General features: G+C 31.3%; 1 protein-coding gene across 1 annotated transcript in view; it reads right to left on the bottom strand.

The window, feature by feature from the left end:
* LOC145319483 (uncharacterized) overlaps positions 1 to 10,174 on the bottom strand; it is a 231,080-nt gene extending 220,906 nt beyond the window's left edge. Inside the window, exon 1 of the mRNA XM_080161628.1 lies at positions 10,010 to 10,174. The gene's annotated coding sequence lies outside the window, so the exon portion shown is untranslated. The remainder of the gene's footprint in view (positions 1 to 10,009) is intronic.
* Between the last annotated feature and the right edge of the window lie 3,857 nt (positions 10,175 to 14,031).

Raw genomic sequence — 14,031 nt, 5'->3', positions numbered from 1 at the left:
TTTTAGTTTAATAAATGATATTAATACTATTAGTTTTACGTATATAACAGCAAAAACGTTGCTACATTGAAAAACTATACACACACTACTACTTCCACATGAATCCCCGCGTTCAAAACTATCAAAATCAACATCAAATGCAACTTTAAAATGGTTAGTATACATTTTTACAATTTTTCTTATCCTTTAGAATAAGTCAAGTAAGAAAAAAAACATTGTTGATGATTAACTGTTGGAATTTTCTTGTAAAATAGAAAAATAACTTTATTAGATAGATAGATATAAATTAAAATAATCTGTGATTGAAAACTTTTTAAATCTGTCAATTGACAAGAAAGTAGTAGCTGTTCTATTGGTAAAGAAAGTAATTATGCACTAATAAGCCATAGAAAACTCTATTTTTCATGTATTAAAGATGAAATGATTACATATAAATAGTTAAACTGTAACCTAAAATTGGTAAAAACGCGGGAACACTTTTTTTCACATACAAGATGTACGTAGGCTATAAATCGACTTGCTTTCATTGAAGATTCATTCTTTTTAAGTCATGAAAAATAATCATTTACTATTTCAGTATCGGAGCTCCTCATTCAATAAGATAGGACCGCATGTCTGTCTGTATCGGCTGATAAAATAACGTAGATTGAATTAAACTTTTGTTTATTAGCGAATTATAAAAATCAATAGATTAAACTTTCTCGTATTCATTCGAATCCGGTGGATAGGAACCAGTTCTCATCCATACAAAAAAACTATGTCTAGCATTGTATTATATCCAGTTTTCTACGGAAATAAAAATCTACACTCTATATTTGCGGAAAGCTGTTTATAATACGATGCGAGAAATAACTACAAGCTAAATAAATCTTAAATTATAAGTGGGGGGCAGATAAAAGTTCGTCAATTCTTATGTGTGTCCCCAAAACTACATCTAAAAATTACGTATAGTTTTTGTGATTTAAAAAAAAAATTTTTCGTTGTTGGTATAAGCTGGTTTTAACTTCTTTTTCTTAATGAATAAATCTTTCATAAAATGATGAAAATTACTTATGAGTCATATTAATTTAATGTTAATATAAAATATTTGTAATTTTATTAAATCAAATCAAATTATTTGTTTTAGACTGACAGACAAAAATGGTTTCATTAACCATAGATTGTTTTTTTTTGTCAAAGCTTTTGAAGTAGTCATTTTTATATACATGTATGATATAACCCAAAAAAAAATTACGAGCTTAACGGTCATTTTAATTTTAAAATTCCCCCAAAAAATAAAAAAGGGGTAGTTACGTTTTTTTTTCTCGTTTTCTTATGATGTCAATTTATAGATGCTAACAAATTCTTAGTAATCTAAACGCTATTGCACTCTCCCTAATTTTTAATTACTCTAATGATTGTCTGTTGTATTTGCATAAAGTTGGTCATATATATTTATTTTAGTGTTCTATCACGCCCGCAAACCTATGACGTAAAAACAGAGTTACGGACATAAGACAGGGATCTAAAGGGATAAGCCAATGGTCTATAAATTAATGAACATACCCAATGATTATATACAAAATTACACCAAAATTCTTAAATTAAATTAAACTAAATTCTGTAGATTACAATTATTGGTTGAGGCGTTTGGACACTTAACTGAATGAACTAAATAAATCAATAAAAGTCCCAAAATTTGTTGAGCCAACAAATAAAAAAGTTATTATAAAACTTTGGGGAGTAGTGACATAAACAGTCTAATATCCCCTCCTACCCTGAAAATAAGGCCAAACAAAGATATATAACTAAAGATTGTCCAAAATGGTTGTACACTGAGCTTATAAATGTGCTAGGTTAGGTTTGGTTTTATGCTATTTTTCCAACCTCCCAACTCCCCTCTTCAAGGGCTAGGGTAGAAGCAACTACTTTATAATAATAGCAAATCAAATGTTTTGCCATATTTTACGCTTTTGCGGTCATGATGGAATACTCTTGATTGAATATGCATTTAATTATTTACTTCCACAAAAATTATACAATTTTAACATCATTTTAAATATTAAAATTGTTATAAAAGAATATAAAGAAAAATGTTATTGTTATTTTGATTAGTTAATTAGTTTTACATTAGGGTTGGAAAGATCGTATTTTCTTTATTTAAGTAAAGCTTTTCTATAATTAGGGTTTGATTATAATTGATTTTTAACTTTTTAACAACAGTTTTTATGTGATATGATCATCCGATTGATCTGCTTTTGGAAGTACTAATTCCTATTACAATTAGGTAGAATATTATAAGCATCTCTATAATCAAGACCTTAAAATGGCAGTATGTCCTTAAACAATATTCTGTATTTAAGAAGTTTTGCAAAAAATTTACCTAAGTATAATTTTTCTAAACTTTATATTTTGTATATACAGTTTTGATACTTTACAAGAGTTAATGTTCGTCTGTCATACCTTATGGATGTTATCATCTTGTTCAAATTGTTTTAATCTAACAGATACATTATATTTGTTTTGCTTTCCAAAAACTTTTATAAATTAATAAAAGTTTAAATATTTCTTTTTTAAATTTTCGTGTTATAGAATTATGATATTTTTGTATAATACAACTTATAAAAATGAGTTTACTTTTGTAAAAAAAAATACATTTTACTACTCCTGAAAATGTTTGATACTTCAATTTTGAATATTTACTTTTATTTTTGTGCATGAAATGAAAAAAAATTAGGCTAGATGTTCGCTAAAGGTGGATAAAAGTGTATGACCTGAACTAACAAACTAATTGTAAACCTTGTCGTAAAAGTGCACCTTTTTATGCATCTTTTTATATCCACAATCTGCAGGGCCTGGCCCACAAAATTTGAATTGATCTCTTTATAATGTAAGTGTACGTACTACGGGGTATTGAATTGTAGTGAGGTCCACAAAGGCTTCGCGGTTTACTGATGGAACTAGTGTATTTTTTTCATATATTATTTGTACAATTATCCAAATATCTAAATGAAAGAATAAAACAGTCGAAATCACCACCAGAACCTAAAATGGAGAACCAAATCAGTTAAGTGGTTAATGAGATTTAAACGGACTAACAAAAAAAAACCTTACTACTTTAAATAATAGGATATATATGAATACATCTTGCGCTAAGCAAGTAAAAGTGAATACTATTATGGTTACAAAGAGTAAAGAATAATTTGTTTGTGGCCCTAACTGTTGGATTTGTAGAGCGTGGTTTGGTACCAAGTTATTTACTTGTTCAAGCAACCTAAAGTACCAACATATCTATGTATATAGAATACGTGGATATTGTGATATTGCTAATATAACCCCCTCTTATGGCTTTTCCCTCTTATTTCTTCCCCGGACCAAGGAGGAACGTATTAACCAATATCTGAGGACTATATTAGCAACCTAAAATGACGACAAAAGTTCCCTTGTTACACTATCCACGTATTGAATATCCATAAACATATCAATATGAGGAAGATGAGGGGAAAACTCGTAAAGAAACCCCCTAAAAAAAATGGATAATCACACATTTTTATGACGTCACATGACTTTTTTGGAGTGACAATCCCGTTTCAAAATGGACGGATTACTGTATATGGCAGCCCATCTAGAAAAATAACTCTATTGGCGCTCTACCAAATTCTATAACAAGGACAATTATGTTCATAAGTTGTGCAACAACAATTGGAAAATCGGATTTCAAAGAAAATGAGAAATATTAAACTATTATAAAGATGGAAGTCAATTTAAAATATTTCGTAAATGCTTGTATGTTCTTAAATCTTCTTTTTACAGTATGATTATTGGGGACCCGGTATTTCCAAGAATCTGAAGGGATAAGACAATGGAAATCAATTGATTTACATCCCCAGTTATGATAAACAAGTGAAAATTATTAGTTGAAAAGTTTTGAGTTTACTTGTTTGTCAAGATTCAATAAAAGTACCCAAACGAAAAAGATAACATGTTTATATAAATACGGGCACCAGTGCAAATTACATCCCAATTACCACTCCCTCCCTCCCTGGGTATTTCTTTACAATGGTTTTTGAGTTAGAATAAGTGCATTGCAAACTGCATTCTATTTGTAAATAGGTGTGTTTATTTCATTCAAGTATTGTGCATTCTAAACAGCGAAGTTGATCAATGATATAAGTACGTCCGTCTGTAACCTAGTAAAGAATAGCGATGATCATGATGCAGATTATAGTGCCTAATAAAATAAGACGTCAAACAAAACAAATGAACAATAATAGTCCAGTAATCATTGTAATTGACCAAGGGTAAAATTTATACTAGCCTATCATTGGTCATTTGTATTGTATAACAACATTTTTTATTAGGAACAATAAGCTACTTCGAAGATCATAAATTTAGAAAAGTTAGTAGCGATCTATCGATTTGAAAAATTGACCGTTTATTGTAACAAAAGGAAATAATATTAAAATCGTAAAATTGTTGTAACATGTAAGTCTGTTGATAAAACGAAGCTCTGGAAAGTATCATGTGTGACTTCATAAAAATATGACTAAATTAATCTCTTTTCCTTTTCCAATTCTCCTCCCATCCCTCATTTTTAGACGTATTTTTATGACGTCACACATGACACTTTTCAGCGCTTCTAATTTTTTTCCATTTTTTAATCTTAGTGAGATTAGAATCAGACATTTTTCAATATTTGTTATTAGTCCTTTGTCCCATTGTCAAATTTTAAAGCTTCACTTTAATGAATTTGCTTGTTCTTGTGATATTGAAGTGTGTGTTTAAACGTTTGTGTGTTTGAGATTGTATTTTTTGTGCGTATGTGTGAAAAACCCTGTCAATACCTATGTATTTACTTTTATATTAGATTCAATACTTTTAGAACTTCAACAATATTTTGGAAGGAATTTTTAGGTATGGCTTTTAAAATTCTTCAATAATTCATATTCGCTGGGTTAGAACCGGTTTTAGTGAAAATTCATGTATTGTTTTTTTTGTCCATGTTATTGGCAATTGAGTACGAACAATTAAATAAAAATTATAAAACTGGAATTATTCTCATAACTTTAGCATTTCGATAAAAAAACTATTACTTAATAAGACTTTTTCTCATTTAAACTGTGTTTAATAAAAAAATGTAGGTCATCAAATCAACATTTTTTTTGGAAAAATTTCAAAAATATAATTTGTCAATTAAAAATGTGTTACCCAATAATAGTTAAGTCTTAGATCGCTAAACCAAGAGTTTTGCTTTTTATGGAGAATACTATCCTTGTAATGTTTTAAAACACTTTAGAAATAATAAATCTATTGTCTAGTAGTGTATAGTAAATTGATGAGAATTTGTATTATGTTTAATTCATGCCAATAATCTAACAATGAATTTGACAAACAATTTCCTTTAAATTTTTAATTGATTTTAATAATAAAAGAAACTTTTTATTAGTAAGGGAGTTACCCTAAACAGTACCATAGAAAAAATAGGGAAGCCATTTCTTTTGGGTTTCATCAACTACCTCTTACCTCCCAAGAAAATATAAAAATAAATGCAAAAGCAATCCCAAAAAGGAGAACTAAATCGGTTGCATGAACTTCAGATCTACTTAACCAATTGGGTTTTACCTATTAGGGATTATATCCCCTCTCTATCCCTCTAATACCAAGCCTCTAGATGCAAAGTTTATTTAGAATAAAACACATGGTATAAAATTGAATTAAAACCAATCAGAAGTAACACTTGACTTTTAAGTCATTCCTAAACTTATTTTATTCCATAATATCACAGTTATGTTGTAGATTTTGATGTAAATCATTTTGTTATGTGACAATTCTGACATAGGTTGACCCTAGGATCCTAATTTTGTGTCATGCAAGGAGCTGCAGCAACCGATCTATGCAGTTACAATTTATTGATCCTGTGTCACAATTTGCGTATAAGGAAACTCTGTTTCGTTGAAGCAGCTTGAAGTAACTAGTAAAAATGACGCCATATAGTACTAATGACCAATGATAGGCCAGTATATATTTTAATATTGGTCAATACTGGCCTATCATTAGTCATTTGTATTGTATGACGTCATTTATATTAGGCAATATACGCTGCTTCTGTTTCATTTCTTGTTTAATAAGTAGCACAAGCTTCTCTATACCTAGGGTTGGTCAGTCCGTCCGGCCGTACGTCCGTTTGAAAGATTAAGTAAAAAAATAGACAGAGAACTTATTTTTCTATTGTTTATTTCCTGACATTAAATTTGGATAGATAAATATAAAACTGCCATAGCATGTTTTCAAATATTTTTGCTTTTCGCCTCCACTTCATGTACAGGGCCCCTAGAAGCTAGGGGCGTAGACATTTTTTTTAAATGAAACAAACTCAAATACTGGAATGTACTTTTAGAATGTCTTTTACTTGTGAGGCATGCGACATCACATTCACAACTAACAAGATACTTCAAATTTATTATAACTAAAGTAATTTTATCATCCTACTATATAAAGTAGTAAGGTACTTTTGTCTGAAGCTTAAGATCTTCTGAACTGATTGATTTATTCTATTTAGGTAAGCATTACACAGGTCCCGTATAGGCTATTTAATTTTCAGATTCAAGTCTTGAGATAGTTTAAAGCTATTTTATAGCCCCTTTCTATCCCTTTAAATACAGAGCCTCTAGATGCTAGGGGCGCTGCCGCTAGTAAGGAATAAGACAATGTACGATAAATTGATGTAGATCCCAAATGAGACAGTCAAAATAAACTTTTCTGCAGAATAAAATTATTGGTCTATAAACAGCTTGTTCAAACCAAACAAAAACTTTTTTAATCCAACGCGTTTAAAATGTAGTTTTCGATCCAAAAATTATATTAGAATTAGATAATTTTAGATAAAACTTTAATGTTTATGCTACTCTGCCATTGGATATAATCTTATTTGTTTCCCTATGGGCAATGTTACATTTATAAAGAGAGCGTATAAAGGTCTAATTTAAATTAACAATGGTTGCAAATTATTATAAAAACTTTAAGATGGATTTAGATAGAGATATGACAGTTAAATGATACTTTCAATCTACATTCTATTACATGAAATTAACATTAAAGTAAAACTTTAGAGGGGGAAAGGGGTTAAATGACTATATGTCTCCATCTCAATTACCATGTGCCGACTCTCAATTGGGTCTTTAAAATTCAACCAATTGTGTGGAGAATATTAACACAGTCAAGTAATTTGCTAGCAGACGAAAGAGGTCCTTGGAAAAGGGAGACAGGCAGTTATTTGTATATACATCTATACTATAGATCTATTGAATCAATTATTTTTTTAAGTTAAAGCTTTTTTAAAAATATTTCTCATTTGATCATATCTTAAACCATTAACCAATTAGAGCTAATTAGATAATTAAAACAACATAAATTTCAAATTTGAAATCTAAAACACAAAGTAGACCAATTACTAACCCCATCAACCCATTCGATTCCTTAAAATCTCGCGGACACAGTTTTAAGCCATTTTCTGGTGTCATTAACTAAGTTTATTTTGAAGCTAAGAAACTAAAGTCAGTTATAAACCTTGTTATAAGGTATGTATAAAGAACATTAGGCTGAACAATTTAATCAGAATAAAATCATGATTATCTTGTTTTACTTTTAGTAGTGAGTTCAAACTTATAGCTACTAGCGGCTATACCTCTAGATGCATCTAGAGGCACTTGAGGGTGGGGAGGATATGTCAACCAACTCCCCTACTTTCGATTGTAGTTTTGAAAATAGAAATTTTGGATCTACTGCAGTTCACGGTAAAATATTGCTGGTAACGAATATTGCTAAAAATCTATGAATTTTAAAGGCTGCTAGCTGCCAAACGGCTGAACGTAAAGACCATACCCGCACACCATTTTAAGCGGTATAAGAAGGCCTACAAATAATCTGGAATAGCCAAGATCCAATGATGCACAGGGAAAGCTTCACTGAAGAAAAAACGCGTAAAATAGGCCTTTTTCGTGCATTTCTCTGCACTGCGAGATAATTATGCATTATTGGTTCATGGCTATTCCAGATTATTCGTAGGCCTTCTTATGCTGCTTAAAACAGTGTGCGGGCATGATCTGCACATTCAGCTGTTTGGCAGCTAGCAGCCTTTTGAATTAATAGATTTTTAGCAATATTCGTTACCAGCAATATTTTACCGTGAACTGCAGTAGATCCGAAATTTTATAAAAAAAAAAATTTATTAAAAATGTTATGGTTATTTTTTTCCAGGGGCGATTTATCCTTGATAGTAACCTTAAAATAAGTGTAACCCTTCCCAAGACATTTTAAGAGCCACACTATAGGGAGAACCAAATCGGTTTTACGGTTAACGAGATCCTTCGGTGCAGACAAACAAAGATCTTGCTATTTGGTTTCTCGGGTCGCCACTTGCTTGGAACTTTTTTTCGTATTTTTGTCATATGTTTTTTCATGTTAATAAAATAACAGCACTGGACATATTGGCAAATATTTTTTGACATCTATTTCTGCATATTCGCATACGTGTACGCAAATTTGCTATTTCACGACATAAACATGTTATGTCGTTTTGGAGACCAATAACAAATATAAAATTTGTTCATTTTTGTTAAGATAACAGTATTTTATTCTTACAAAACTAGATAGTAACTTTGTAAAAAAAAGGACTTTTAGGTCTACAAGTAACGTAGAATTGGCAATCTAACAATAAATGAAATAAACATCTAGCAATATGTTTTTACAGATATCCTATAATAGAAAGAAGTAAGCTTTTTTTGTCTGTTGCGAAGGATCTCACTGACTGCTGAACCGATACGGTTATCCTTTACAGTAAAGCTTCTTATACGTCCAAAGTTGGTTTTAAGATATTACATTTTTTATAAAAAAGGTCGGTTTATGGTTTTAGGCTATTTTTGTACCCTTCCAAATTCCTTCGAATATAGAGCCCCTAGATACTAGGGGCACAGCCGTGAGTTGTAAATAAACCACTTAATATACATTATTTGTTTGTTTGATCTTCAAAATTAAAAAAATATATATGGTAAATTTCTATACATAAATCCCTTTATCGACAGTTTTTATATCGTTTTAGTCTTTTACTGTCGTTACGTTAACAAAATAAAAACTAAATTAATGCTAAGAATCAAATTAAAGATGAAAACCAAAACATTAATGACTGATATCGGTCATCCTTCTCAAGATAACATGTGATGTCCTACGTCTAGTGCCAAAAGTAACATTTCGTGGATTTTGCCACAAAAAAAAAGTTTGCAGATTTTTTTCTCCTGTGCAATAAAAACAAAAACATTCTTATTTTCAACATAATACATTTTGTAAAGGTTATGATTCGAATTTTGATGAAAACAAGGTCAAAAATATGCTGAAAGGCGTAGCTTCTTTTCATATTATCTTTCAAACTATTAAGATAATGCATAACAAATCTACTGTGATTTATTGACGATCCCTAAACTATAGGTTTTTGTAAGACTTGATTTTGGTCAAAAATACTATACTTAATAAAAAACTCAATCGGCTCAGTAGTAAAAAGAAGATATGAAGTAATTTCTAAAGAGAATCAAATATACAAAAAGTTTCTTGACCTTCAATAAACAAAATAAAGTCAACACTTTTGATTTTTAATGCGTATCATTAAAATCTCAACAGCATATATTTTCTTCCCTCAGTAAGAAAAGAGATTATGTATTTTTTAAACGTTAGCAAAACTTCCTTGTTAATTGGCTGATAATGGGTCAGGAATATGTGAAAATCAGCGATCATTGGACATTGTACCCTTTTATTGTACATATCAACTCTTGAATTTTTTTATGTCTAATACTTTATATTTGTGTATTTCTTAAACTTCAAGTATAATGCATTTTACGACCAGTCTAAGGTTCTTTTCATTTGCCATTCATAAACTTAACAAATCTTTTTTGTAATATTCTTTTTACAATTAAAATACAAACCATTTTTTTCAGATTTCAAAATTTTTAATAAAAATTGTTTTTGTTATATCTATGCACACCTCACTAGCAGTAAATCACTTAAAAATATGCAACAAAAAAAATCACTGCAAAAATATCAGCCGCCACAAAGTTTTGTTTATCCTTCTTTACTAACGCGCAGCACGCACTGACGAGCACGTATTGTTGACTGCAACGCGCACAACTACAAACTGAAGATGTTCTAACGTGCAAAAAATTTTGGTTGGTTTGGCCGCGCAGTCGTCGCTTTTCGTAGGGCTACGTTTGGGTGCATGCACGCACACAGGATGTGTTATACGCACTCAACAACATATGTCCGTGCGTCAGTGTTTGCGTAAATGTGCGTGTGTTTGTGTGCGTAAACGAAGTGTTGTTGGCGACCGGGCAACGACACCGCGCTCACATACGCGCACAAATACGCAAAGATTTACGCAAACGGACATTGGCATTTTTAAGTATTTACCAACTTTACATGTTTCTATCTGTCTGTTTGTATGTCTGTGTGACTGCTTGTGTATTTTTATGTATGTCCGTTTGTTTAAACCCTTACAGCAAAGAGTAGTTTTCCAAGGAAATGAATAAACAAGAATGAAAACTTCCCAACAATCAAAGAAATTATTAAAGATAAAGTAAACCAATCTCTAACCCGCGACTATAGCATAACACGTAGCGCATCCATCTTCGTTGGCGGAGGTTATAGGTTCTAATCTCGGCCCAAACTAATTCAACTTTTCCTACTGCTGCTATACTATATAAATTAATAGTAAGAGTATAAGAAATGCCTAGGCCCAAAACAGGCGCAAATCATTATCATAAAAGGTGAGGACATTTAGATGAATATCGTCCAATCAAAGGGTTGGTTATCTGAAATATTTGGGCTGTTAGGGTGCCCTTGGAACTACTAAAATGACTGGCCCTACGTTGTTATCAACCTTCCTTAGAGGTTTCATGCAGGTAAGAAAAAACAATACAAATCGTGGCCCCCCTGGAAAAGGAAACGAATTTAAACATTTTATATTTATGGAAAAGCTTCTCTTTTTACAATAAAATCATGTAATGACGTTAAATTCCAGCTATGAATTTAAACGGAAATACCTTTTAGCACCTAATATAATGTGTAATGTTGTTTAATTGTTCAAAAAATAAACTTCGTCATCATTTTTGGGGAATTAAAATATGGTTTTTGGAAGAATCACATAGATTTACCAGTGGAAGGCACATACTACCCACCCATTTTAAAGGTATTTGAAATCTAGGGGGCATGGTGTCGCTTCGAGTTCTAGACCTCTCCACGCACCTTGAAACATACTCTTAATAGTGGTGTAAAGCGTCCATTCGCCCTATAGACAACCAACCCTTTAATTGCACGACCTTTGTCTTAGTAGTCCTAAATGTGCATGGTAATTAGTTGCGCCTTTTTTAGGCCATGGCATTGCCCCTACTTCAACTATTTATGTCGTGCTCCAGACATAGCAGCAGTGAGAACCATTTAGTTATGACGCGAGCGTTATGTGTTGAGGAACAATAATTTAGTGGAACAATAACCCTACGGTACTCCCAACAGTCTTACAAAACCTAACCTATCATAAAAGAAATAAAACTAATACAAAATATGGAAAGCTGACTGTGTTTTTAGTCAAGCTTTGAAACTAAGGTATTTTTTATTACAATTAAAATAAGATTAAGTTCAATAGTAGCCAGGATTCTTGAAAGAATATCAGAGAGATAGAGATAGAAAGGATGTCATATAGTGAGAGGTAGAGTATTAAATATCAGCATTTTTAAAACTTATTTTTGTGTTAAGTAAGAAGTTTCGTGATTTTTGGTTTAGCATTTATATTTATGTTCTTTTTCTTACATATGAAATAGCAAACCGTCCAATCGGATAGAGTAAAAAGGTTTTTCGTATTTTGCTTAAATTTTCAATTTCTACTGAACCGATTTGGTTCTCCATTTAAGGAAAGCTTTAAGTAGATTAACTATTATTTAAACCGCGACAATGGTATTTTTTCTTTACTGTGTGTGTGGGGGGGGGGGGTTATGCACACCATCACAGGACCTATGTAAAGCTTACCTAAAATAGAGAACTTGTTCAATAGTTTCGAGATCTTAAGCTTCAGACAAAAAAATACATTCTTCTTTATAAGAGTTAATCTTTATTGTACAATATAAAGAATTCAATTAAATATATATTTATCGTATGACTGAATTTTGTACTGAATAATAATGTTACAAACTACCTCTGCACTGTGAGAAAATATTGCTTTCCGACACAAAATTAATCAAAAAATATGCTGGAAGCTTATTATAGATACTTGTTAATGAATTGTTTAAGAATTATATTTTTTTGAACATACTTTTGCCGTGCGATTATTAGAAAATATACCAAGAAATTTCTTCACATCGTTAAGTGTACTTTAAAAGAAAACATTTGAAAAGTTAATTTTCATGTATTTGAAGAAGTAAACTACCATAAATATAGAGAAAATATTTGTTTAAGTGTTTTATAAAGACCTACAAACCACTTCATGACCGGATGTTCAATTAAAATAACTAATAAGAAAAAAATACAGACTCTTCCAAAATATGTTCAAAAGTTTGTAATAAGTCATTGTTAAATGGGTAAAATCTTAAGTTTTTAAAATCAAAATCCTTTCATTGTAAGTAAAACACTTTTTAATTTGAAATAGAAATGATTAAATGAATAAGTTATAGGCGTTTATAATCTAAAGAAATAAGACAGATAAATTAATTTATATCCCCAATGATGATACATAAAATTACTTCTGTAAATTACAAATGATGATGGAATTCACTAAAAGTCCCCAAAGTTGTTAGGCCAACCAATAAGAAAAAGTTATTTTAAAACTTTGTGGACAAATGTAATATAAACAGCCCATTGTCCCATCTCTCCCTAAAATCAAAAGCAAAAATTTAGATGCATTATAGATGAAATTTAACCCTTAACGGTCGGGGGGGGGGGGCGTTGAACGCCCCCCCATCCGGTTTTTTCTATCTCATTTTCTGTGTGTGAAAGATAAAGAGCCCAAAATGCTTGACTTTTTAAGTATGGGTATGACACATAACTGAGAGTTGGAATTTTTTGAATATCTCCATCCTGGCGGGCACAGGATGCCAGCAAACCTGGCCGGGTCATCCAGGTAAAGAGCAAAAATATTTTTTTGACTAAAACAAAGCATTTTATCATACCAAAATACTAAAAAATCCTCTAGTAGTACATCCTTATATGAAATACAGGTGTTCAAGTCACTTTCAGGTTCCAGGTATGATCCTGCAGGTCCTGATCCTCCAGGTCTCCAGAAATCTTTAAAAGGCTCCTGTGGCCGCAATTTTTGACTTAGAGACTTCAAATTTTAAACTTAAGCTTTTCTTACATGTCTACATAACGTATTAAAATTTCATGAAGATCCGCCGCCGTTTTCCCGCCGACCGCCGACTGCGGCGGCTGGCAGCTGCCAAGTACAGCTGCGGCCGCTGAAATTTATATTTTGATATTTCTAATGTAAAATTTACATAAAAATAAACATTTTCTGGGAAAAATTTTTTCTTCTAGCTTCAAAAATAAGAAAATTACATAAGAATAATTACTTTAAATAAAAAAAGACCTAAAAACAAAGGTTGTTAAATAAAAGGGTGAAGGAAGCGAAAATTGACTTAGACTTATAAAAGGTCGGAAATTCATTATCAAACAGGGGACTTGCACAAAAAAATTTAGCCCTCTAGCTCTAAAAGGAACTGAGATAATTAGGGGGGCGTTGAACGCCCCCCCCCCCCCCGACCGATTAAGGTGCGGCAAGGGGCCCGACTGTAAAGGGTTAATACAATTTAAAAGAAACTTATTTTGTTGCAATGTTTTAACATCCTGTGAAGAAGACTACTTGAGTATAAAGCACCAAATCATCATCATGGGGGGAAAACACAAGGTCAATGTTTTAGGATTCATACAGCTGCCCGTTCACTGGTATTAATAGATTTGTATTAAGGAATAAGGGGGCAATGGGCAGTTTATTATAATAGTCCAAAAAGTTTTTTAATAACCTTT

Source organism: Acartia tonsa, chromosome 5 (genome assembly GCF_053477335.1).
Source record: "Acartia tonsa isolate MP-2025a chromosome 5, ASM5347733v1, whole genome shotgun sequence".
Classification (NCBI taxonomy): domain Eukaryota; kingdom Metazoa; phylum Arthropoda; class Copepoda; order Calanoida; family Acartiidae; genus Acartia; species Acartia tonsa.
Note: the sequence above shows the minus strand (reverse complement) of the source record. Positions and strands in the feature narration are given on the sequence as shown.